The sequence below is a fragment of the Schistocerca serialis genome, chromosome 5 (genome assembly GCF_023864345.2).
Source record: "Schistocerca serialis cubense isolate TAMUIC-IGC-003099 chromosome 5, iqSchSeri2.2, whole genome shotgun sequence".
Classification (NCBI taxonomy): domain Eukaryota; kingdom Metazoa; phylum Arthropoda; class Insecta; order Orthoptera; family Acrididae; genus Schistocerca; species Schistocerca serialis.
The window spans coordinates 545,227,853-545,251,132 of record NC_064642.1 but is presented as its reverse complement, the minus strand read 5'-3'; the positions used below and the strand labels follow the sequence as shown (position 1 = coordinate 545,251,132).

The window sequence follows — 23,280 nt, the reverse complement described above, 5'->3', positions numbered from 1 at the left end:
ACAAGCCCGCATTCGCCGAGGCAGATGGAAAACTGTGGTGTCACCGCCAGACACCACACTTGATAGGTGGTAGCCTTTAAATCGGCCGCGGTTCATTAGTATACGCCGGACCCGCGTGTCGCCACTGTCAGTAATTGCAGACCGAGCGCCACCACACGGCAGGTCTAGAGAGACGTCCTAGCACTCGCCCAGTTGTACAGCCGACGTTCATAGCAATGGTTCACTGACAAATACGCTCTCATTTGCCGAGACGATAGTTAGCATAGCCTCCAGCTACATTTGCTACGACCTAGCAAGGCGCCGTATTCAATTGATAATTAATATTATGAAGAATGTACCGTAACGAGAGATGTTCTACAATTGTGGATTAAAGTTAAGTATTACATCATCTACGTACTTTATTTACAATCGTCAAGATATTGTCCTGTTCCACACCTCACGCTAGTCAGCGTGTAATTAAACGCGTGCATTTCGGACTCCTCTAGAAAAAGTGATGGCTCTTCTGCCAACACTACAAAAACTGTCTATAAAGCATCCACAGACTGGCCGGATCACGGACCTCGACACAAACCCGCCGGGCGTAATCGTGCTAGGGACCAGGCGCCCGTTCCTGCCAACAGGGCGGGCTAAAGTCACCTAAGTTACACGTGCGTCAGGGACATTTGAAGCTTTCTAAGGCTGCCCGACTGTTGGTGTAATTTTGAAGTGAAAACGCGGAGTAATAACCACAGCTAAACCTCGGGTACTAACGGATAGGAACCGTTGAACATTGCGGATGGTAGTTGTAAAAGTCGCATGATATCAGCGGAAGAGTTCTAAATGCTAGCAGCAGTCGAGCTACCACAACGAACGTGCTCTGAGAGTGAAAAAATTGGGTGCAATCGTCGCTCAGCTCCTCAAGAGCCACACACTTTGGTAGTCAATAAATGCCAAGCGATGCTTGAGTTGGTGTAAAGTGGACAGTGGATGAGTGCAGTTGAGTGAGCTGGAGTGGTGAATCACGCTTTAAATTGTGGCAATCCGACGGGAGGGTTTCAGTTTGGGTCATGCCTGGACAATGTTACGAGCCATTATGTGTAGTACCAACAGTGAAATACTGAGGAAGTGGAGTTACGATTTGCGGGAGCTTTTCGTGGTTAGGGTAAAGTTATGGGTAAAATTTACAGAGTTGTGTACGGTAGAGGAACAGTTCAGAGACGATGACTGTATTAACATGATAATGTAGTCTTTCATATACTGGACTCGCATTCGGGAGGATGACGGTTCAATCCCGCGTCCGGCTATCCTGATTTAGGTTTTCCGTGATTTCCCTAAGTCGCTTCAGGCAAATGCCGGTTGGTTGGTTGGTTGGTTGGTTGGTTGGTTTGGGGAAGGAGACCAGACAGCGTGGTCATCGGTCTCATCGGATTAGGGAAGGATGGGGAAGGAAGTCGGCCGTGCCCTTTCAGAGGAACCATCCCGGCATTTGCCTGGAGCGATTTAGGGAAATCACGGAAAACCTAAATCAGGATGGCCGGACGCGGGATTGAACCGTCGTCCTCCCGAATGCGAGTCCAGTGTCTAACCACTGCGCCACTGCAAATGCCGGGATGGTTCCTTTTGAAAGGGCACGGCCGACTTCCTTCCCCATCCTTCCCTAATCTGATGAGACCGATGACCCCGCAGTTTGGTCTCTTCCCCCCCCCCCCCCCAAAAAAAAAAAATCAACCCAACCCAACTCTTTCATATAGCAGCATCTGTGAGGCGATCGTTTATGCACAAGATTCCTGAAGTGGGCTGGCCTCCACACAGTCACAACCTGAACACAAAGGAGCACCTTTGGAATGAGGTAGAAAGTTGACTTCGTTGCAGACTCGAGAGTCTAACACTGTTATCTTGGAAGAATGGGGTGCCGTTCCTCAACAGACATTCAGGCACCACATTGAAATTATCCACAGCAGAGTCCAACTCGTCATAACGAAGAAGAGTGGACACACATAGTTTTAATGCCCACTAATACGGGTCCAGATACCAAGACGAATGTTTGTGTGACACAGAGAACAAAGAACACATGAAATGAATTCCACCTTTTCAATCTGTACAGCCAGAGATTGTTGATTTATGTGCCTGGATAACGGTATTACATCAGAGCGCAAAGCACATAACGCCGCGGTGTTAGATGGATTAGTGCGGCTGCGGCCGCCGTTCTGTGTGCGCTCTCGTGTGGCTGTGACAGGCTGTTTGGGCAGCCGGACAGATAGATGGTGCAGGTAGCGCCAGCGATCGCCGACCGCAGGCGCACACCGCACTAATCACGGCCCGTGGCCGAGTGTTTCCCGCAGGCCGGCCGGGCTCCGAGGCGCGCTGACCGCCGACATCGCTGACGTCGACGCCGCTTCCACGGTCCGCTGCCCCGTACCGCAACATCGGGCGCCCGTGGCGGGCAGTGATCTTGCACGACCGCGCAACAACGACCATCCAGCCCACAGAGTTCCTCAGGGTCATATTTATATGCCTTTCCGTATTAGCGCCGTTAATAACAAAGAAGGCAGTAGGCTGGGAATGTAGTTGATGCTATAGAGGCTGGTCCATGCTTTCCGTATTAGCGCTGTTAATAACAAAGAAGGCAGTAGGCTGGGAATGTAGTTGATGCTATAGAGGCTGGTCCATACGCTCCAATTTGTACACGTAAATGTCTGTGCATTTCACATCTGTGCCACACGAATCGTAGCTTATAGACCTGAAATCTGTGCAAGACGACAAAGAAGAAGAAAAAAAGAGAAAAATAGAACAAGAAACGACGCACCACGAAGCACCGAACGGCGTGGAAATCCGTAGACGTGATTTACATGTACAGAGCAACAAATGACTACAATTTCAGAAAAATTGGATGATTTATTCGTGAGAAAGAGCTTCAATCATACGTTGGCTCACGTCTGGCCCTTACGCAGGCAGTTATTCGACTTGGCATTGATTCATAGTGTTGTTGGATGTTCTCCTGAGGGATATCGTGCCATATTCTGTTCAGTTGGTGCGTTAGATCGTCAACATTCCGAGCTGCTTGGAGGGCCCTGCCCATAATGCTCCAAAAGTTGTCAACTGGGGAGAGATCCGTCGACCTTGCTAGTCAAAGTAGGGTTTAGCAAGCAAAAAGACGAACAGTAGAAACTCTCGCCGTGTGAGGGAGGGCACTATCTTGCTGATATGCAAACCCAGGAAGCCTTGCCATGAAGGGCAACAAAACGTGAATAGAATATCGTCGACGCACGAAGCCTTGCCATGAAGGGCAACAAAACGTGACTAGAATATCGTCGACGTACCAAAGGCTGCCAACGATGACATCCACAGCTATCCCACTTTATCTCTCCTTGTTCTAAGGCCGTATGGCAGGCGACAGTCAGGTTGGTACCCCACCACTGTCGGGGCCTCTCGACACACATCATCACTAGTCATCGGGGTCAATCCGAAGAGGGATTCATCACTGTAGACAATTCTACCGGCGTCAACGAGATTCCAACCCACAGACGTGTCTGGAGACGTCATGGACAGCGATGGGATGCCAACCTGTCTATCGCCCACTATATGGTCTGATAACCAGGAGTGATGGTCTGGGGTGCCATTTCAAATTGCTCAAATGTCTCTGAGCACTATGGGACTGAACATCTGGGGTCATCAGTCCCCTAGAACTTAGGACTACTTAAACCTAACTAACCTAAGGACATCACACACATCCATGCCCGAGGCAGGATTAGAACCTGCGGCCGTAGCAGCAGCCTGGTTCCGGACTGAAGCGCCTAGAACCGCTCGGCCACAGCGGCCGGCTGGGGGTCTCTTTGGTTGTCATTCGGTAGCGCGACTACAACAGGCAAACCTGGAAGTTGGGGACGCAGGGCTAAGCAAAATTGTGTTCTTAACTGTATCTCTCGAATGTAGGTGACTAAAATGGGTGTGTGTACAGTGCGGTATCATTTTTGTGCTGTGTAATGATGAGAGACGGATGGAGTGAAACCCGGTACCGACACAGAGCCTTCTCCACTCGAGTATCACGAAAGAAATCTGAGAGCTTTGCGTCCCCATTCGACTGACGGATCGCCATCAACCACGTCACATGCCCTTTCTGCATGAGACACTGCACAGAGGTTTAGAATTTAACCCAGGATCTTACCTGTAAGTCTGTTAGTCAGGAACTTGCGACTATTTCTCCTCCCCTTGATGGTCTAACGCTAGTGGTGATAACTACTTGCAGTACCAGGATTCGTATCGTCTACGTCCTCGTCAAGTGCCACCCCACAGGCGAGCGTTAGGCACCTAGGGGGCAACGAGTGTGGGGGCCGTGATGGGCTGGGTCCTGTAAGTAGAGGACACTGCAGCGTTTGTGCGTGAGACATTCAGTACATTAATGACATCTATTATGCGACCTAGCATTCTTTTTTTCTTCATGACTTAGAACGGATTACAGCTTACAGTTATTTTCATATTGTCTTTCCGGTCCTTACGCGAAATGTACGTTGGTGACAGGATCGTTCTGCAGTCTCTTACAAATGCCGGTTGTCTACACTTTCTTAATAGTTATCGTGAATAGAACATCATCTTCCCTCCTGGGATTCCCATTTGAGTTAACAGAGCGTTTCACTGTGTCCCACAATGATATCCTCAATATCTTCAGAATTGTGGTATCGATAGTTACGATGCCACAGCGTAGGTGCGCTCTGTTAGGTTGGCACTACGACACAGACGACAGCGCTCTACGAGCGGGCTCCAGATTCAGCCCATTTGATTCCGAGTAGGCGACCAAGCAACACTGTTTCTATTTCATAGTGGACGAGCTACTACATATTTTGCTTGTGTACCTTTTGTGAGTTCTGATGTACGGCTTCGCACCTACGTGCTCGTCTCAGCCAAAGTTAAGTTCATGAATTCAAGTTATTGTGTATTGAGATAGTAAAACCATTTCTAAGAGCAGTACCGAGAGAGTTTTACGTCACTTGCTCCTACTCCCTTCCTACATTAGGTCTACCCTTCAGTTTATAGCAGCAGACCCACGCGCCGCCTACCAGGCGGGATACAAAATGAAAGATAGGAATTTAGGCCTAACGATACATCTAGTGTCAATTAATTTTATTATTTCGACAGCTGAATGTTAATTACGCACGCCTGCAATTCGACAGAGGGAAAGTAATATCACCATTGCTCAAGCGCCTATGAGCCTCAGGAAAAGTGAACTCGACAGAGGGCGTTCATGCAGCAATAATTTAAGTGCATGCACATTTACGCCTATTTTTGGTTTTAAAAAAATGGTTCAAATGGCTCTGAGCACTATGGGACTTAACATCTGTGGTCATCAGTCCCCTAGAACTTAGAACTACTTAAACCTAACTAACATAAGGACATCACACACATCCATGCCCGAGGCAAGATTCGAACCTGCGACCGTAGCGGTCACGCGGTTCCAGACTGAAGCGCCTAGAACCGCACTGCACGGCCACACCGGCCGGCCATTTGGTTTAATCTTAGCGACATGCACGAGCAGTCCCCTGTGTAAAGCCGTCAGCTGAAGATAGCTAAACGGTTGTAGCCGAAATATCGTGGCAAGATGTCAACGTCACCCGATTGCTACCCCAAATTTTCATAGAATGATAGGCAGCTCGCTCATTATCACGGGAGCGGAAGCACCGATTGCAGCTACTTCACGGAGTCTACGTTCGTAACACGTCGTATTGTTTCTGCAGCTTCCGATAGAACCAGGAATGTCTGTGAACATAAACCACCCCATGAGACACAATGCTTCAGCGTAAAACAGACGATGTTCCCTTGAAACTGTGTTGCAATCTGGTTGTTTTGTCCTGTTCATTAAAATCAGTCCCACTATGGTGCGTAATGAAGTAACTATCAATGTCTGCATGTATTTACCAGCACTGCCCTTGTATAAAAAGCACTTTGTGTAAATAATATTATACGTTTCATTGCAGTCAGGAGCTTATTTAAATTTTTATTGAGCTTTCATTATGTGATTGCACTGATTAATAAAACGATGTTCTATGATTCATGTGCCTGTTTTGAATAACGTCTGCTGATACGCTTCTGTAAGTAAATAAGTTTCTGTTTTTTCGTCTCTTTCAACGCGATTTCATTTTTACTGTGTTGCACAATCTGTTTGTGTTGCTTCTCAGCGTCACATTGCAGTAGTCAGTGACTTTCTGTTTGTGTTTGTTTCATTCCGTGTCAAAGTATTTTTTCAAATGTTTCTCTGTTAATTAGTGTCTGTTATCCTTCACAAGTTATACATATTTTAGAGAGAACATTATGTCAATTCTCCCTAACAGTCAGTTACTCTCGGCCTTAATCAGCCCTATTACCGACTGCTGCCGCTCCAACATACTCTTGCGAGATTGCTTCACTAGAGTACGGTTACATGCAGGGGTTGCTTGTGCTGTAAGTTCTTTGGTAATGGTCTTTTTACGTAAAATAGGACCGACCAATGTCCCGGTTGTAAAACTCGTTTACTTGAAAGGGGCGATAAGCAATAATATCTGTACTATTAAGAGCCACCAGTCCTGCGACGGCCTTCACTGTATCTCCAGGATATCGCACAATAGCAGCAGTCACCCAGTCATTACCATGTTGAGCTGCATCTTTCTGCTCCATTGTAAAGTTGAGAACGTATCTGCAAAACACGGACGGCCCTTGCTGAACAACTTGCGCTCCCACATTGCTAGCCGTGGTAATTTCTATATTTCCAATGACCTTATAGACCTCAGGGCAACGGCCTTGCCGCAGTGGATACACCGGTTCCCGTGAGATCACAGAAGTTAAGCGCTGTCGGGCGTGGTCGGCACTTGGATGGGTGACCATCCAGGCCGCCATGCACTGTTGCCATTTTTCGGGGTGCACTCAGCCTCGTGATGCCAATTGAGGAGCTCCTCGACCGAATAGTAGCGGCTTGGGTCAAGAACATCATCATAACGACCGGGAGAGCGGTGTGCTGACCCCACGCCTCTCCTATCCGTATCCTCCCCTGAGGATGACACGGCGGTCGGATGGTCCCGGTAGGCCACTCGTCACCTGAAGACGGAGTGCTTACAGACCTCAGGCGAGAACACCTAAATCTCCTCTTGTAGCCTGGCATCTCAGTTCGTCGTCCAATGCTGTTGCCTGCCCACCGGCACACTGACGCCGTCTTTCCAGATAAATTACTTACATAGTCAACGGTTATCTCTTACGGTCTATAGGTCCTCTGACAAGATACCACGGCTAGTAATTTAGGAGCGCAAGCTGTTCAGCAAGAGCTTCCGTGTTTTGCGAATACGTTCTCAACTTTACACTGGAGCAGAAAGATACAGCTCAACATGGTAATGATTGGATGATTGCTGCTATTGTGCGGTATCCTGGAGCTAAGGTGAAGGCCCTTTCAGGACTGGAGGCTTTTGGTAGCAGAGATATTATTGCTTACCGCACCTTTCAAGTAACAGAGGTGCACAACTGGGACATTGGTCGGTCCTGTTTCACGTCAAATATGCCATTTATAGTTAGGACCAGGAATCATCGTAAAATAAATGAGTATGAGCCCGTCTCTGCAAGTTCAAAGACCAAGGAAGCTGTGTGTGGCATATTAGCATTTTTTACGAAGTTATGTGATGTCCGGATCCCTCATCGTGCAGACTCACTATAAACTGGAAAGTACCACACAGAGAACTGATTAACATTCTTCACTTTGTTGTACCCAGTGAGTCATATTGAAACCCAATCTGTCTTCAGCAGATCTGGATTTGTTATATCGAACACTCATGCATTACGCCGGCCGAAATGGCCGAGCGGTTCTAGGCACTACAGTCTGGAACCGCGCGACCGATACGGTCGTAGGTTCGAATCCTGCCACAGGCATGGATGTGTGTGATGTCCTTAGGCTAGCTAGGGGACTGATGACCTCAGAAGTTAAGCCCCATAGTGCTCAGAGCCATTTTTAACTCATACATTACAAGTATGTTGTCTTGGGAGGAACGAGGGATACATAGTGTGAGACAAGAATAAATTCGTGTGAATCGATCCATATTGTGTTTAAGGCTCTCCTAATCGAGCGGCGTCGTTTATTTTGAAACTACGAAGGGTATCTTTCGCCACTTTTGTAATCGTTATAGAGCACGTCAGATTTCCAGACTGACCTTAAATCAGTTCCTGTTTTTGTAAGATTTGTGCTGCAGCCACGTGGCCTCGTATTTAGCTTGGACATTATATATAAATGCATGTGCTGAATATTTACCAGCTTGTTTTATAACCAACTAGTGTCCTCCGACAGTCCACAGTTAACATAGTCACATAACAAAGCCGCTTCCACGTTTTCCACTTGGGTTGAAACAAGAAGAGGAAAGACAACAAACTGATAATATCACCATACATCTCAAATAAAAAATAATTTCAAGTTCTCGTGCTACTTTCAGTACACGCTGTAGTACCTTCACGTCTCCCAGCTTCCTATTCGAAACGTAAAAATCAGTACTCACTGAGAAGGATATGTGGAGAGAATCTGTTTCTCGAATTCCCCACAGGGATGTAATGAGCGTGCCTCGTGTGGCATGGATCACCCATCAAACATCAAAGGTGCGGGGCAGCGTAGCTCTCTGCCAGTGTCTGGTACAAAGCAGATGGTTCGCGTTCGATACGGATCAGCGAGTGCATGAGATACAGCGGAGCGAATGTTCGATACAGATAGTTTATCATTCTGCAAGCCAGGGAACACTGTAGTAACGCACGTTTCTGTGTGTATCGTCACTCATAAAAGAAGGTAATTGCCGCAGGTAAGATGAACGCTTTGGTGCAAAATACCCAATGAGACGTTTTGGGGTGGGCAAAAATACAAATGCAACTATAGTAATTTTTAACAACAAGATGGAATAGGTAACAGGTGAAGAGGAAAAAAACACGTTTTGTGATGAACCTTACTTTATAATTACGAAATAATTATTTTGTGCACATTTTTAAAATGCCTTTATTATGGCCGTTAAGTCCTAACGAATTTTTAGAATTCACGAGATCGAAAGGAGGGACGCGTAGGTGTCAAATCTATCTGGTGATTAGTGTGTCACGTCGTACTTGTAAAATTCTAACCAGAAAAAAATATAAATAAAAATTGAAGATGTAATGTGCAAAGATTAGTTAAGTTTTAGAAAGGGTAAAATTACAGAGAAGCAGTTCAGATGTTGGGCTTAGTAACGGAAAGCAGACTGAAGAAAAATTAGGATACATTCCTAGCGTTCGTGAACCCAGAGCGAGCCCTCGCCATGTAAGGTGCGATTAGACGCTCACAGCTCTTAGAAGATTGCGACTAAAGTACACAGTAGCCGGTCATTCATAGACCTTCAGATGTCAAGTGCCGTACCTAGCGCAGCTACAGTGGTAAAAAAGGTGGTGAATTTGGAATATGTTCGATAGAAGTTATTTTATGACGTTTTACGAGCTCCTTGTATACAAGCGACGAGAAAGAATTTCTTTGTTCGTATACAATGAAGTGAAAAATGTGAATAAGGTTGTACCCGAGGATGATGTTCTCGTAACAGTATATAGTAAGTATCGACGTACTGTATTCTCAATTGGAAATGACACAGATCATGAAATCACGATTGAGAAATAAATAAACTCAAGAATGGTTCAGACAGAACACATCGTTTCTGAAGCAATCAAAACATTGGTCGACAGCCCATGACCCTGCAGCCGCTGGCAACATCGTTTGATTTGAACACTGTCAAAAAAACTTTCAGGGCGACCCAAACAACTCGATCAGCCACCTGAGTCCTTTTGTAACCTGATCGACATTCGACATACAAGTAGTTGGTGCAATTTGCGATACGTTTGGTTGGACACTAATGTCTCTCACATGTAGAACTGTAACGAGTTCTTCTTGCTGCGAATCACACCTATTACCGATTCTTTCCACATTTCATACGATACTGGGGAAAGTGGTAACAAACCGACTATTCAGGTTGGTGCGTAGAATGTATGAGTCTGCCGACATACCATCTGACTTTCGAAATAATATCATCCACCTCGATTCCGAAGACTACAAGAGCTGACAAGTGCGATGATTATTACACAATCACCTCAACATCTGATGCATCCATGCGGACAACAATAATATACAGAAGAAAGGAAAAGAAAACTGAGGATGTTTTAGATGACAACCAGTTTGACTTTATAAAAGGTAAAGGCATCAAAGAGGCAATTCTGAGATTGTGATTGATAATGGAAGCAAGATTAAGAAAGATCAAGACACGTTCATAGGATTTGTCGAACTGGAATAGGCGTTCGAGAATGTAAAATGTTCCAAAATGTTCGTAATTCTGAGAAAAATAGGGGCACGCTATAGGGAGAGACAAGTAATGTACAATATGTAAAAGAGCCAAGACGGACTAATAACAGTGGATGACCAAAATCGAAGTGCTCAGATTAAAAAGGATGTAAGACAGGGATGTAATCTTTCGTCCCCACTGTTCAATTTGTACATCGAAGAAGCAATTACGGAAATAAAAGAAAGGTTCAGAAGTGGAATTAAAATTCAAGGTGAAAGGATAACAATGATGCGATTCGCTGATGACATAGCTATCCTGAGTGAAAGTGGAAAAGAATTACATGATCTGCTAAATGGCATGAACAAGCTAATCAGTGCAGAATGAGGATTGAGAGTAAATCGAAGAAAGACGAAAGTACTGATGAGTAGCAGAAATGAGAACTACGAGAAACTTAACATCAAGATTGATTGCCACGAAGTAAATGAAGTTAAGGTATTTTACCACCTAGGCGGCAAAATAACCAATGATGAACGATGCAAGCAGAACATCAAAAGCAGACTAGCAATGGACAGGAGAAGTCTGCTAGTATCAGACACAGGCCTTAATTTGAGGAAGAAATTTCTGAGAATGAACGTTTGGAGCACACCATTGTGTGGCAGTGAAAGATGGACTGTGGGAAAACCGGAACAGAAGAGAATCGAAGCGTTTGAGATGTAGCACTAAAGACGAATGTTGAAAATTAGGTGGACTGATAAAGTAAGGTATGAGGAGGTTCTGTACAGAATCAGAGAAGAAATAAATACACACTTATAAAAAAGTTTTGCATCACCTTGGTTCCCAGAACTCCTGAAGGTAGATGTAGACTGTGGATATTGTATCACAGACACAGTCCCTTTCACTGTTCATAGAAGTCACTAACCCCGCCCAAAGATGTAGACAACCATGCATGAGCAGCGCCTATTAGAAGAAAGGGGTTCGACAGCCACCAGGAAGGAGGTACACAGCTCGTGTTGTCTGTAGTTCAACCATGCCTAGATGGTCAATACCGTGGTTCGATCGCGTCCACATTGTTACTTTGTGCCAGGAAGGGCTCTCAAGAAGGGAAGTGTCCAGGCGTCTCGGAGTGTACCAAAACCGTGCTGTTCGGACCTTGAGGAGTAACGGAGAGACAGGAACTGTCGATGACATGCCTCGCTCAGGCCGCCCAAGGGCTGCTACTGCAGTGGATGACCGCTACCTACGGATTATGGCTCGTAGGATCCCTGACAGCAACGCCACCGTATTGAATAATGCTCTTCGTGCAGCGACAGGACGTCGTGTTACGACTCAAACTGTGCGCAATAGGCTGCATGATGCGCAACTTCACTCCCGACGGTCATGGCGAGGTCCATCTTTGCAACCACGACACCTGCAGCGCGGTACAGATGAGCCCAACAACATGCCGAGTGGTCCGCTCAGGATTGGCTTCACATTCCCTTCACCAATGACTGTAGCATATGCCTTCAACCAGACAATCTTCGGAGACGTGTTTGGTGACAACCCGGACAGGCTGAACGCCTTAGACACACTGTCATCCGGGTGCAGCAAAGTGGAGGTTCCCTACAGTTTTGGGGTGGCACTATGTGGGGCCGACGTACGCCGCTGATGGTCATGGAAGGCGCCGTAACGGCTGTACGATAGTGCAACCATATCGGCAGCACATTGGTGAAGCATTCGTCTTCATGGAAGACAATTCGCGGCCCCACCGTGATTGACTTCCTTCAGGATAACGACATCGTTCGACTAGAGTGGCCAGCATGTTATCCAGACATGAACCCTATCGAACATGCCTGGGATAGATTAAAAAGGGCTGTTTATGGACGACGTGACCCACCAACTACTCTGAGGATCTACGCCGAATCGCCGTTGAGGAGTCGGACAGTCGAGACCAACAGTGTCTTGATGAACTTGTGGATAGTAAGCCACGATGAATACAGGCATGCATCAAATCAAGAGGACGTGCTACTGGGTATTAGAGGTACCGATGTGTACAGCAATCTGGACTATTACCTCTGAAGGTCTCGTTGTATGGTGGTACAACATGCAATGTGTGGTTTTCATGAGCAATAAAAAGGGGGGAAATGATGTTTACGTTTATCTTTATGCCAATTTTCTGTATAGATCCCGAAACTCTCGGAACCGATGTGATGCAAAACTTTTTTGATGTGTGTATACACTCTTAAACGTCGCTACTCCCGTTTTATAATATGTTAGCTTTTAAACAGCAGCAGCAGCAGCAGCAGTGAGTGTGCTCATAAGCAGGCAGGAAGCTGCTGAGAGCTGTGCGGGGCAGCAGAGCGATGCCCTCGAGCTCTCAGACAGGCGAGGCGCTAAGTGGCGACCGCCGCACCACGGCCGGCTGGCGCCGTTACGTACGGTGGCACACGGCCCGCCGCGCCGGTTCCGCTGTTCCTGAGGGGCCGTGGAAGCAACAAAGCCGAGAGGCGGGCAGCCCACACTCACACACGCGTGTCACCGCTGGCGGCACGCTTCACGTGCCCACCAGACCCTAAGTCTGCCTTCCCTGTCACTCGGTCACTGCCTCCGCTTTCCAAACCTGAGGGAACCGTTACTTTCCTCGGGGCTCCTAAACATGGTTCAGCGTGTGTCACCACGGGAAGATGTATTTTACCCAGCAGTGGCTAGCAATGCTGAACTCATTCGAATCTTTCGTAGATCTAAATTAGGACGTTGGATGCAGGACGACACCTGTTGTTCTAGGTGCAATTGTTGTTCTTCCTTTCCCATGGCCAGGTTGACGCCGTGTTTCTTGGTTTCCGGTTCTGCACTGCCGCCTGATGAATAAAATATGAGTGTACGTAATAATACACTAGTTGTGTACTTCGATCGGTGTACTGTGTGTGTGAAATCTTATGGGACTTAACTGCTAAGGTCATCAGTACCTAAGCTTACACACTACTTAACCTAAATTATCCTAAGGACAAGTACACACACCCATGCCCGAGTGAGGACTCGAACCTCCGCCGGGACCGGCCGGATCGGAGTACTCTTCGCAAACAGAACACAGTAGATCAGTCTTAACAATGAGATATCTTAAGACGTAAAATTAACTTCGGACTAGTACACCTGCCTAATATACCGAGCGAGGTGGCGCAGTGGTAGCACACTGGACTCTCATTCGGGAGGCCGACGGTTCAATCCCGCGTCTGGCCATCCTGATTTAGGTTTTCCGTGATTTCCCTAAATCACTCCAGGCAAATGCTGGGATGGTTCCTTTGAAAGGGCACGGGCGACTTCCTTCCCCATCCATTCTTAATCCGATGAGACCGATGACGTCGCTGTTTGGTCTCTTCCCCCAAAATAACCCAACACAGCCCCCCTGCCTAATATCGTGTAGCGGCCCCACGAACACGCAGAAATGCAGGAACACGACGTGGTGTGGGCTCGGCTAATGTCTGAAGTAGTGCTGGAGGAAATCGATACCATGAATCCTGCAGGGCAGTTCATAAATCAGTAAGGGTACGATGAGGTGGAGATTTTTTCTGAACAGCACGTTGCAAGGCATCCCAGATAATGTTCATGTCTGGGGAATTTGGTGGCCAGCGGAAGTGTTTAAACTCGCAAGAGTGTTCCTGGAGGCAGTCTGTAGCAATTCTGTGAGGCTGCGGGGTGTGACGCTGTCCTGCTGGAATTGCCCAAGTCCGTCGGAATGCACAATTGACATGAATGGATGAAGGTGATCACACAGGACCATTATGTACGTGTCACCTGTCAGAGTCGTATCTAGACGTATCAGGGGCCCCATATCACTCCAACTCCGCACAGTCCAAACCATTACAGAGCCTCCACCAGCTTGAACAGTCCCTTGCTGGCATGCAAGGTCCATGGATTATGAGGTTGTCAACATAACCGTACATACCCATTCGCTCGATAGAATTTGAGACTCGTCGGTCCAGGCAACGTGTTTCCATTCGTCGTTGACGGGCCCAGGCGAGGCGTAAAGCTTTGTGTCGTGCAGTCATCAAGGATACACCAGTGGGCCTTCGGCTCCGAAAGCCCATATCGATTATGTTTCTTTGAATGCTTCGCATGCTGATACTTGTTAATGGTCCATCATTGAAATCTGTAGCAATTTGCGGAAGGGTTGCACTTCTGTGACGTTGAATCATTCTCTTCAGTCGTCGTTGGTCCCGTTCTTGCAGGATCTTTTTCCGGCCGCAGCTATGTCGGAGATTTGATGTTCTACCGGATTCCTGATATTCACGGTACACTCATGAAATGGTCGTACGGGAAAATCTTCATTTCATCGCTACCTAGGAAAAGTTGTGTCCCATCGCTCGTGCGCCGACTATAACACCACGTTCAAACTCAATTAAATCTTGATAACCTGCCATTGTAGCAGAAGTAACCGATGTAATAACTGCGCCAGATACTCGTTGTGTTATACAGGCGTTCCGACCGCAGCGCCGTATTCTGCCTGTTTACATTGCACTGTATTCGAATACGCATGTCTACACCAATTTCTTTGGCGTTTCAGTGTAATTCATATCAAGCGAGATGCTGTAGTGTTACAAATTGCAAACATAGATCGTCCCAATAAATGGGTAAATTATATATAAGCTTTTTATTATTATTACTTTATAATGGTTTATACATTTTAATGTTATGAATCCTTAACATCAAAGGCTTTTCTGACAGATAAATGTGGTGGTTATGGCAAGTTACTTTTCTTCGGGGGAGGAGCGAGAGAAGAGAGAGACTGACACAGTGACATAGACCCCCCCCTTCCTCATACATGAACTCTGGATATACACCTGCAGTAGACAGTAACTGAATCCGGTTTAACAGCGACACTTTCAATCGCAATGGACAGGATACAGGATTCGGTGACGGGGGAAGAGGTGGCGGTGGGGGGGGGGGAGGAGGGGGGAGGAGGATTGGATGCTCTCAGAGCGAGAAGTCCAGACCACGGCTCGTAAGCCGGCCGCGGTGGTCTAGCGGTTCTAGGCGCGCAGTCCGGAACCGCGCGACTGCTACGGTCGCAGGTTCGAATCCTGCCTCGGGCATGGATGTGTGTGATGTCCTTAGGTTAGTTAGGTTTAAGTAGTTCTAAGTTCTAGGGGACTGATGACCTCAGATGTTAAGTCCCATAGTGCTCAGAGCCATTTGAACCATTTTGAACGGCTCGTAAAGAACGCTGCAGCCATAAAAGCTAACCATGGCGGTAGATACGGCGCATCTCCCCTGCTGGCCGTCGGATAGCGTTACGGCAACACTTAAACGCTACACTGGCGTGGCTTTGCGAAAATCCCACGTATTGTGGGGCTGCCGTCGATAAAGCACGACTGCCGTTTTCAGTTTCGCTTTTCCTTGTTTAAGTGAAGTCAGTCGAACGAATACACGCACACACAAACACACACACACACACACACACATTCAACAGCCTCACCGTGTCTCAGCTTCATGCAAATTATTTAACCTATTTATTGAATATCGCGATTTCGGCCTATTATACCATCCTTACATGATAGCTCACTGCGGAGAACACCCTCCTTTTCATTACCCAGCGAAGATAAGTGAAGACCTGGCCATGGTTCCAGCATCGACGTGTTTAGCTAGAGGAGCTTGGACAGGAGGCAGTAACCTCAGTGTCCTACAAGTGGAGTTTTCCAGCACGTTACACGTCCATAAATCAATGTACTACGTAGCACAAGTAAATATTGACCGGTTCGTCTGTTTGACAATATTCGTCGCACTCTTTGACGGCATTATTTAAAGTGTAATGTATATTAGCCCATGTTTCGTATGAATAAACCACTGGTTGCTTCAATTCTGATTCTTCATTTTTTTCTGAAACTAAACACAAAACAATTTTGGCCGAATATCCTTCCTATCCTTGATGTCCAGCTCTGTGCAAAAACAGCATTGAAGTTTTCGCCAAACTGGAATTTCTTTGCTTTGATCATATCACAGAAACTACTAGCTAGTAACACATTTACCTACGCCAGAACGTGAACAAGGTTTTAGATTCTTTGCCAAGATCTCACCTAGGAGTTATAGCCCATACGAAATTGTAACATAGAATCTCGGAGGACTCAAATAGCGCCGGCCGGAGTGGCCGTGCGGTTCTGGGCGCTACAGTCTGGAGCCGAGCGACCGCTACGGTCGCAGGTTCGAATCCTGCCTCGGGCATGGGTGTGTGTGATGTCCTTAGGTTAGTTAGGTTTAATTAGTTCTAAGTTCTAGGCGACTGATGACCTTGACGTTAAGTCGCATAGTGCTCAGAGCCATTTGAACCATTTGACTCAAATAGCAATATCTAGAAGAGAGCAGCGTTTTACTCGCAAAATAAGTGAGTGAAACTAGAGAATCTACATTCGATGGAGACTGTACGATGGTTATGCTGCTAGTTTCGTATATCTCGTATAAATATCATGAAAATAAGAAACTAAAAGACTGGGGATCGTACCGAATTGTGACAGTCATTTTCCCCTAGCTACATATTTGAATGGAATAGAACAGACAATCGCTTAAATTGGCGCGAAGTAGGCTGAACCATCCACTGCCTCGTGGCTTGCTGATTTCTAAACGTGTAATTTGGTGGAAAAACCTGATCATGGTTAAGTACTAAGGGAAGTAAAGATAGTTCCTGCTATTATGTCGCAACGGCCTGACGTTCACGTGGTAGCTGAAGTTTCCAAAATTTTAAAACGGAGAAAAAGCTTCCTGCTTTGTGCAGCGTTACGAAACTTAAGAAATTCCATATGACGCTAATGGTGGAGAAAAAGAATTCTTATACATGGATCCCATTGAAGACATCGCCCGTAGAAATGCTAGATTCCTATTCTGGTGATCGCCCGCTCGATTCCCGACTCATGGTACCATATTTAGCGTTTCCGTGACTACCACGTATTATTCAGAACCGGCATTGGCGTGATTCGTTAATAACGCCGTAGACGGAGTCGTTCCCTGACCCACATCAGCCTCAGAATGACTAGCTCCACTTAGCCCTTGTAACCCTGCTATCGACAGGCCATAAATATCAGGTGGTAATACGGAATTATCGGAATTCGGATTGAGACAAGTGTATATTCGCAGACGCCACGAAATTGGCAACTTCAACACTTTAAAATACACCAGTACGAGAACAAACATAACTTAGAATTAATGTACGTTTCCGCATATAGCGTCATAGGAAAAGTTACAAAAATGTTATTAATGTAATGTACACTTAATACTATAATTGTAAACAGCTTTAATTTTTTGGAAAATGCCACCAAAAGAGACTATCAATGGAGCCACTCTATCCGTACGCTTCAGTGGGCCAGCAACACAGAAACTGAACAGTAACCAATTAGAGGCGTGTTGTATGATCCGAAAAGGTGATATTTTGCCTTGCGCTTCAAATGATGCGAGACGCCGAAAGCACCGACGCCCCAATGAGGCAGTCAGCCTGGCACAGTTCAGTCCATAGGTGGTTCTGAATATTCTGGGGCTGTATTACGTACCATTACTTGGTCCTACTCATTGACATGACAGTGAACAGCAACGAGCGTGTTTATTTACCACCCTCTACGGCCAAGTGTTGACGTTTCTCATACATCCTCATGATGAGCATGCTGTGTACAGCTCCGCTTTCCAAGATCACAACAGCTGTCTTCACAAGAGGCACGTGCACGTTCCGTTAAACACTCAGGCGCAATTTTAAACTTGGACTGTCCCGCTAAATTAAAGAAAGAAATTCAAAACTCTCTAACACATCGTCCCAACCGACTTGTGCATGTCTTCACACTCTCCGAAGCCATGTCTCACCTCATTTTCCATACTGGATGTTTACCATTCAAGTGCAGTTACTCACAGAGGTACACTGTGGCCTGTCATTATCTATGGCGCCGAAAAACGATGGATATACGTATACGTTAATGTGGTATCTACTTTATTGCAAACAAATTGGTTCAAAAATTTGGCCACCGGGTGCAAATCTGACACTGTGTACTGTTTTTATGACGGTATGACATCCACGCTGCTGTTTGACAAGCCATGACGTGAGTGAACGATATGGCTACCGAGAAAAGAGACCGTGCGCAGTTCGTGAAATTGTCTTATGTGAACAGCGCAAATTACAGTGCTACATTGAGAGCATCACCGACTGAAAGGTCTGAGGAGTGGCCCAATGTCATTAAAAAGTCTAAAGAAGATTATAATCAAATTTGAAAACGCGGATGAGCTTGGTGTGGCAACTGGAAGAGGAGGTCGTCCTATCCTAGTGGAGTTATTAACGACGTTGGTATTGCTGTAACTGATCATGCAGTACGTGACCTGGATAGCGCTAGTGCTCATGGAGTGTCACGAGAATTTTCCATCCAATGGGCAACAATACGGAAGGTTTTGCTATCTATATTACGCTGGCACATGTACAATGTTCAGACGGTGCAGCATTCATGCTCTGCAGCAACATTCTGAATTTGCCCTTCGGTTTCTGGTACGTATCGAAGCTGATAACGTGTGGCCAGGCAATATTCTATGGTGTGACGAGGCATATTTTACACTACAGGGTGCAGTGAATGCACAGAATTACCGAATTTGAGGTACTGTTAAACCACGTGTTGTGCTCGAAGAGTCATGGTACTCGCCGTATATGACAGTGTGGTGTGGATTTATAAGCACAGTTATTCCCTGTTCGTTCTTCTTTGAAGAGCACGCACCCAGAAGACATATTAGCTATACCATGGCATCCGCACGTTATCGAGGCATCCTTGTACAGCGTGTGATTGCTGCTTTGGAATAGCGCAACTGTACAGAAACCTCTGTTTTCATGCAAGATGGACCAGCACTTAGTACAGCTCGCCCAGTTAAAGATCTGCTTAATGCAATCTTCCACGAACGTGGTACCTCCAGAAGTTTTACAGATGTGTGGCCTGCAAGATCACCGTATCTGAACCTATGTGACGTTGGCTCTGGAAATATCTGAAAGAAAGTGTCTACCAGGGACGCGTTCGGTGCCCACCTGATCTGAAGGACAGTATAAAGGAAGACGTTGCTCAGATTACACACAAACTGTTGCGGGCAACTATTGATCACGTCGTTTTACGGATACAGAATCTCACCGACGTCTCCGGTGCGCTGGCCGGTGTGGCCAAGCGGTTAAAGGCGCTACAGTCTGGAACCGCGTGACCGCTACGGTCGCAGGTTCGAATCCTGCCTCGGGCATGGATGTGTGTGATGTCCTTAGGTTAGTTAGGTTTAAGTAGTTCTAAGTTCTAGGGGACTGATGACCTTAGAAGTTAAGTCCCATAGTGCTCAGAGCCATTTGAACCATTTTTTTTTGTCTCCGGTGCTCATACTGAACAAATTGTGTAAACGGTGGTCAATAATAATATCAGCATTATGCCTTTCTGACTTGTTTGACCTTGTTCAATAAATACACGGCTGAACTGCCGGGTGACAGTAACGTCCTGCCACGATATTCCGGCGCAGAGTCTTCAGGTGAGTACCACTGTACGCGCTGAGCTCTGCTATTTAAAGCCATACTGAGGTGACATTGCGCATGCGCTACTCAGTGCGCGTTCATAACAACATCGTGCGCTGCGCCTCGCTCCCTCCACAGTGAAAGCTTGGCGTATCGATATCAGGTCGATTTTCGTCTTTGTGCAGATAACTACGTCGACGACGAAGTTTCTCTATAACAGGATTCCAAGCAGAGTTTAGCTGATAACCGCTATCTCGACTGATGAGAGTCTCATTGTCAGACTAATTATTTCCACAGATTCATTGATAATCGAGCTCCAAAAGTTTGATGTATTGGCCAAAATTTTTGTGTCGTTGTAATTTATGGCATGGTCTGTGGAAATACAATGTTCGGCGATTGCGGACTTGGTTGGTTGGAGAAGGCGAGTATGCCGTTGGTGTTCCACAATGCGTTCTTGCACAGTTCGTGTTGTTTGCCCCATATATGGTTTGCCGCAATCCCCCGTAATTTTGTGAACACCTGATTTACGCAGGCCTAGGTCGTCTTTAACGGATCCCACTAGTGATGAAATTTTGGAAGGAGGGCGAAAGATGACTCTCACTTTATACTTCCTCAATATTCTGCCTATTTGTGAAGAAATATTCCCAATAAATGGTAGATAAGCAGTCGATCTGAAGGCCTCTTCCTCTTCCTTGTTCCGTCGTTTGTAGGTTTGTATCACTCCGTTCACTTGCCTAGTTGAAAAGCCATTCTTCAGAAATACTTTTTGCGGTGTTCCAGTTCCGCTTGAAGACTGTCGGCGTCAGGGATCAAGGTTTTGACCTTTTCTGCCCGTTATATATGGAAACATTTCTAAAAGTCTTTCTTCCATTCACAGCGCCAGATCCGTACCCGGTGGCCAAAATTGGAACTAATGTTTATACACCGTGAATCTGTTCCACCCTAACGCATTAACATATCTACCAAGTTCCGCTGCCATATGAAAATTACAGCCGACACTGGACCTCTGTGGAATAGCAGCACTTTAATTATAACCACTCTCTAAATGGGCTTGGTACCTTTATCCACTTACGCACCCCATTATCAAAATAAAATGTTACCTTGTAATATCTCTTTATATTCGATGAATTATTCTGATACAATTCTACCCTTCAATGACGTTGACTAATTTTCTATCTTCATACTCGCAGAATCCATGCACAAAGTAGTTTCATACAATAGGTATGCCATGAGCGTATAATTATTCTTTGTAGTACTCTCTCTGGTGGTTGTTAAAAAAAAGCTTCCGAAATGGTCTTCGTGCCGATTAGCCTGAGCTTTGTTTGAAGAATTGTAATGTGAATATTGCGATTTATGACAAAAGATAACTGATACGAAATTGTACGATTAAAAGGGAAATATATATATATATATATATATATATATATATATATATATATATATATATATATTGTTCCTTCATACAAAAGGTGTGTATTTGACATTTGAGAATTAATGATATTCATCGATATATTGCGTAGTTGTTCATTAGAAGGGAACTTCCGAAAGACTGGATACGAACCTGCATTTAATAATCCAAGAGCTCCATTACTTCTTCGGAAGGTTAAACTTCATCAAAGCCAAATATCCGCTTGATCTGAGGTTTCCCGACTGATTATACAACGCTCCCAAAAATACGAGGCATTTTATTTGTACAGATTAGCAGACTGCCGCAAAGTACGAGCCTGCAGAGAAGAAGAATCATCGCCTGATTTCATTCTAACAAGTAAAATTTCTGAATCATTTTGAGTGACTGAGCTATGATTGTGTTTCCTATTACGAATGATTGATTGCTCGAACGAATTGAGAACTACATAATTACATAGACAGGAGGAAAAATTACAACCTGTTCTCATACACGGCGCTGGTGATTAGTCAAATGATGTTAAAAATGAATCCGAAGCAGTTTGATTCCCGGTTCATGAGAGTCGCGGGTGGTACACGGAACCAACGCCAGAGGGAAGCTGCGTTTTTATAGTAGCCAATACACGGCGCGGGCGAGCCTGTTAAACTCCGGCAGGCTTCATAGTTTACGCGTAGCCGCGTAAAACAAGAGTAAATCGCGCTGACCCGAAAAATACCGCCCGACGCCGAAGGATTCAAGTCTGACGATTCGAAATTAATCGTTAATAACGGTGCCAGGTCACAGGGGCGGCTTTTTGTTCCGCTGCCCCGCATGCCCCCTCTTTTTCATTCCTTTTTGTTCGGGCGTCGACGCGGCGCTAATAAAACAGCTGCGCTATTGGCAGCGAGCGAGCGGGCCGGGCCGCGCCGGGCCGTTTGTCAGGCGAGACGCAGCCGTCGACGCGCCCGCTGCCACTGCCACGGGGAGGCGTTATCGCGCGCGAGGGCCGTTTTCCGCCGCGTGTGCCGACCGCAGACGCAGTAACCGGTGCGGAAAGAGCGCGGCGACAGCGCGTGGTAATTCGCGGCTCTAAATCCCACCGGTACAATAAAGAGCTCTGCGGGGGAGGACAAAAAAAAAGAGAGAGGAGGGGGTGGCTGTGGCTGGAGAGAGAGGGCAGGGGGCGAAGCGTTATTATGTAAATGGTGCGGGGCAGGAAAGCGACAATTACACGGCCGCGGGCGGCGGATCCGCCCAGCACAAATCCCGACATTGGCAGCGCTCGCCAGAGCTGGCGAGTCACGCGGGGGATACGTTGTGTGGCCGAGGCGACAGCGCACCTCGCTAAATGCGATGCACTAGATTACGCGACCAAGGGTAAATCAGTGCACAAAATGAGTAAGCACGATACAGGCTTTCTGTCACTGTTGGGTAAGAAGTTACAAATTTAAACTTCATACGCACATACGGTAAGGTGATATAAGTTATGGGATACCGACATGCACATATACATATCGCGGACACAAGGTATAAAAGGGCGGAGCTGTCATTCCCCATCCCATGGTCGAACACCGGATGCTACCTAGGCGTCACTCTGGACCGGCGCCTGACGTGGAAGGCGCACATCAGGGAAGTAAGAGGTAAAGCGCTTGGCAGATTGCGCTTGTTGTACCCCTGAATAAACCCAGCGACGACCCTGCCCCCACACTGTGGCATAACTCTGTACCTGACACTCATCAGGCCTGTGTTAGAGTACGCTGCTGCGGTGTGGGGCAACGCGGCCGACTCGTCCATCGCAAAGCTGCAGACGGTCCAGAACAGGGCGCTTAGGTTAGCGCTTCACCTGCCACGAGACTTCAGCACCGGAGAACTCCACAGAGCAGCAGGAGTCCCCCTGCTCAAGCACCGATTCCGGCAGGCGCACATCGTTTTTACGCGGCCGCCCGGATGTCAGAGAACGACCTTATACGCATCTTGGGAAACCAAGTGCACTGGCACCCGACCACAAGGCGGCCAGACCTGTTGCTGGAGTGAAGGCACGCGGCAACATGAGCCAGATGAAGTAGAAGAAGAAACGTAACCGTGAGGAAGATTCCGGCGAGAGGACAACTTCCAACACACCCAGGCAGAAGTAGGAAAGGCGTGATCCGCTCACCCTACAACACACC

The 23,280-nt window shown here is 46.6% G+C and overlaps 1 protein-coding gene and 1 pseudogene across 1 annotated transcript in view; one reads left to right on the top strand and one right to left on the bottom strand.

Annotated features, from left to right (window-relative positions):
- Positions 1-23,280, bottom strand: part of LOC126482073 (uncharacterized) — a 193,726-nt gene that overhangs the window by 55,906 nt on the left and 114,540 nt on the right. The gene's annotated exons all lie outside the window — the stretch shown is intronic.
- Positions 6,738-6,855, top strand: LOC126482488 (5S ribosomal RNA; annotated as a pseudogene).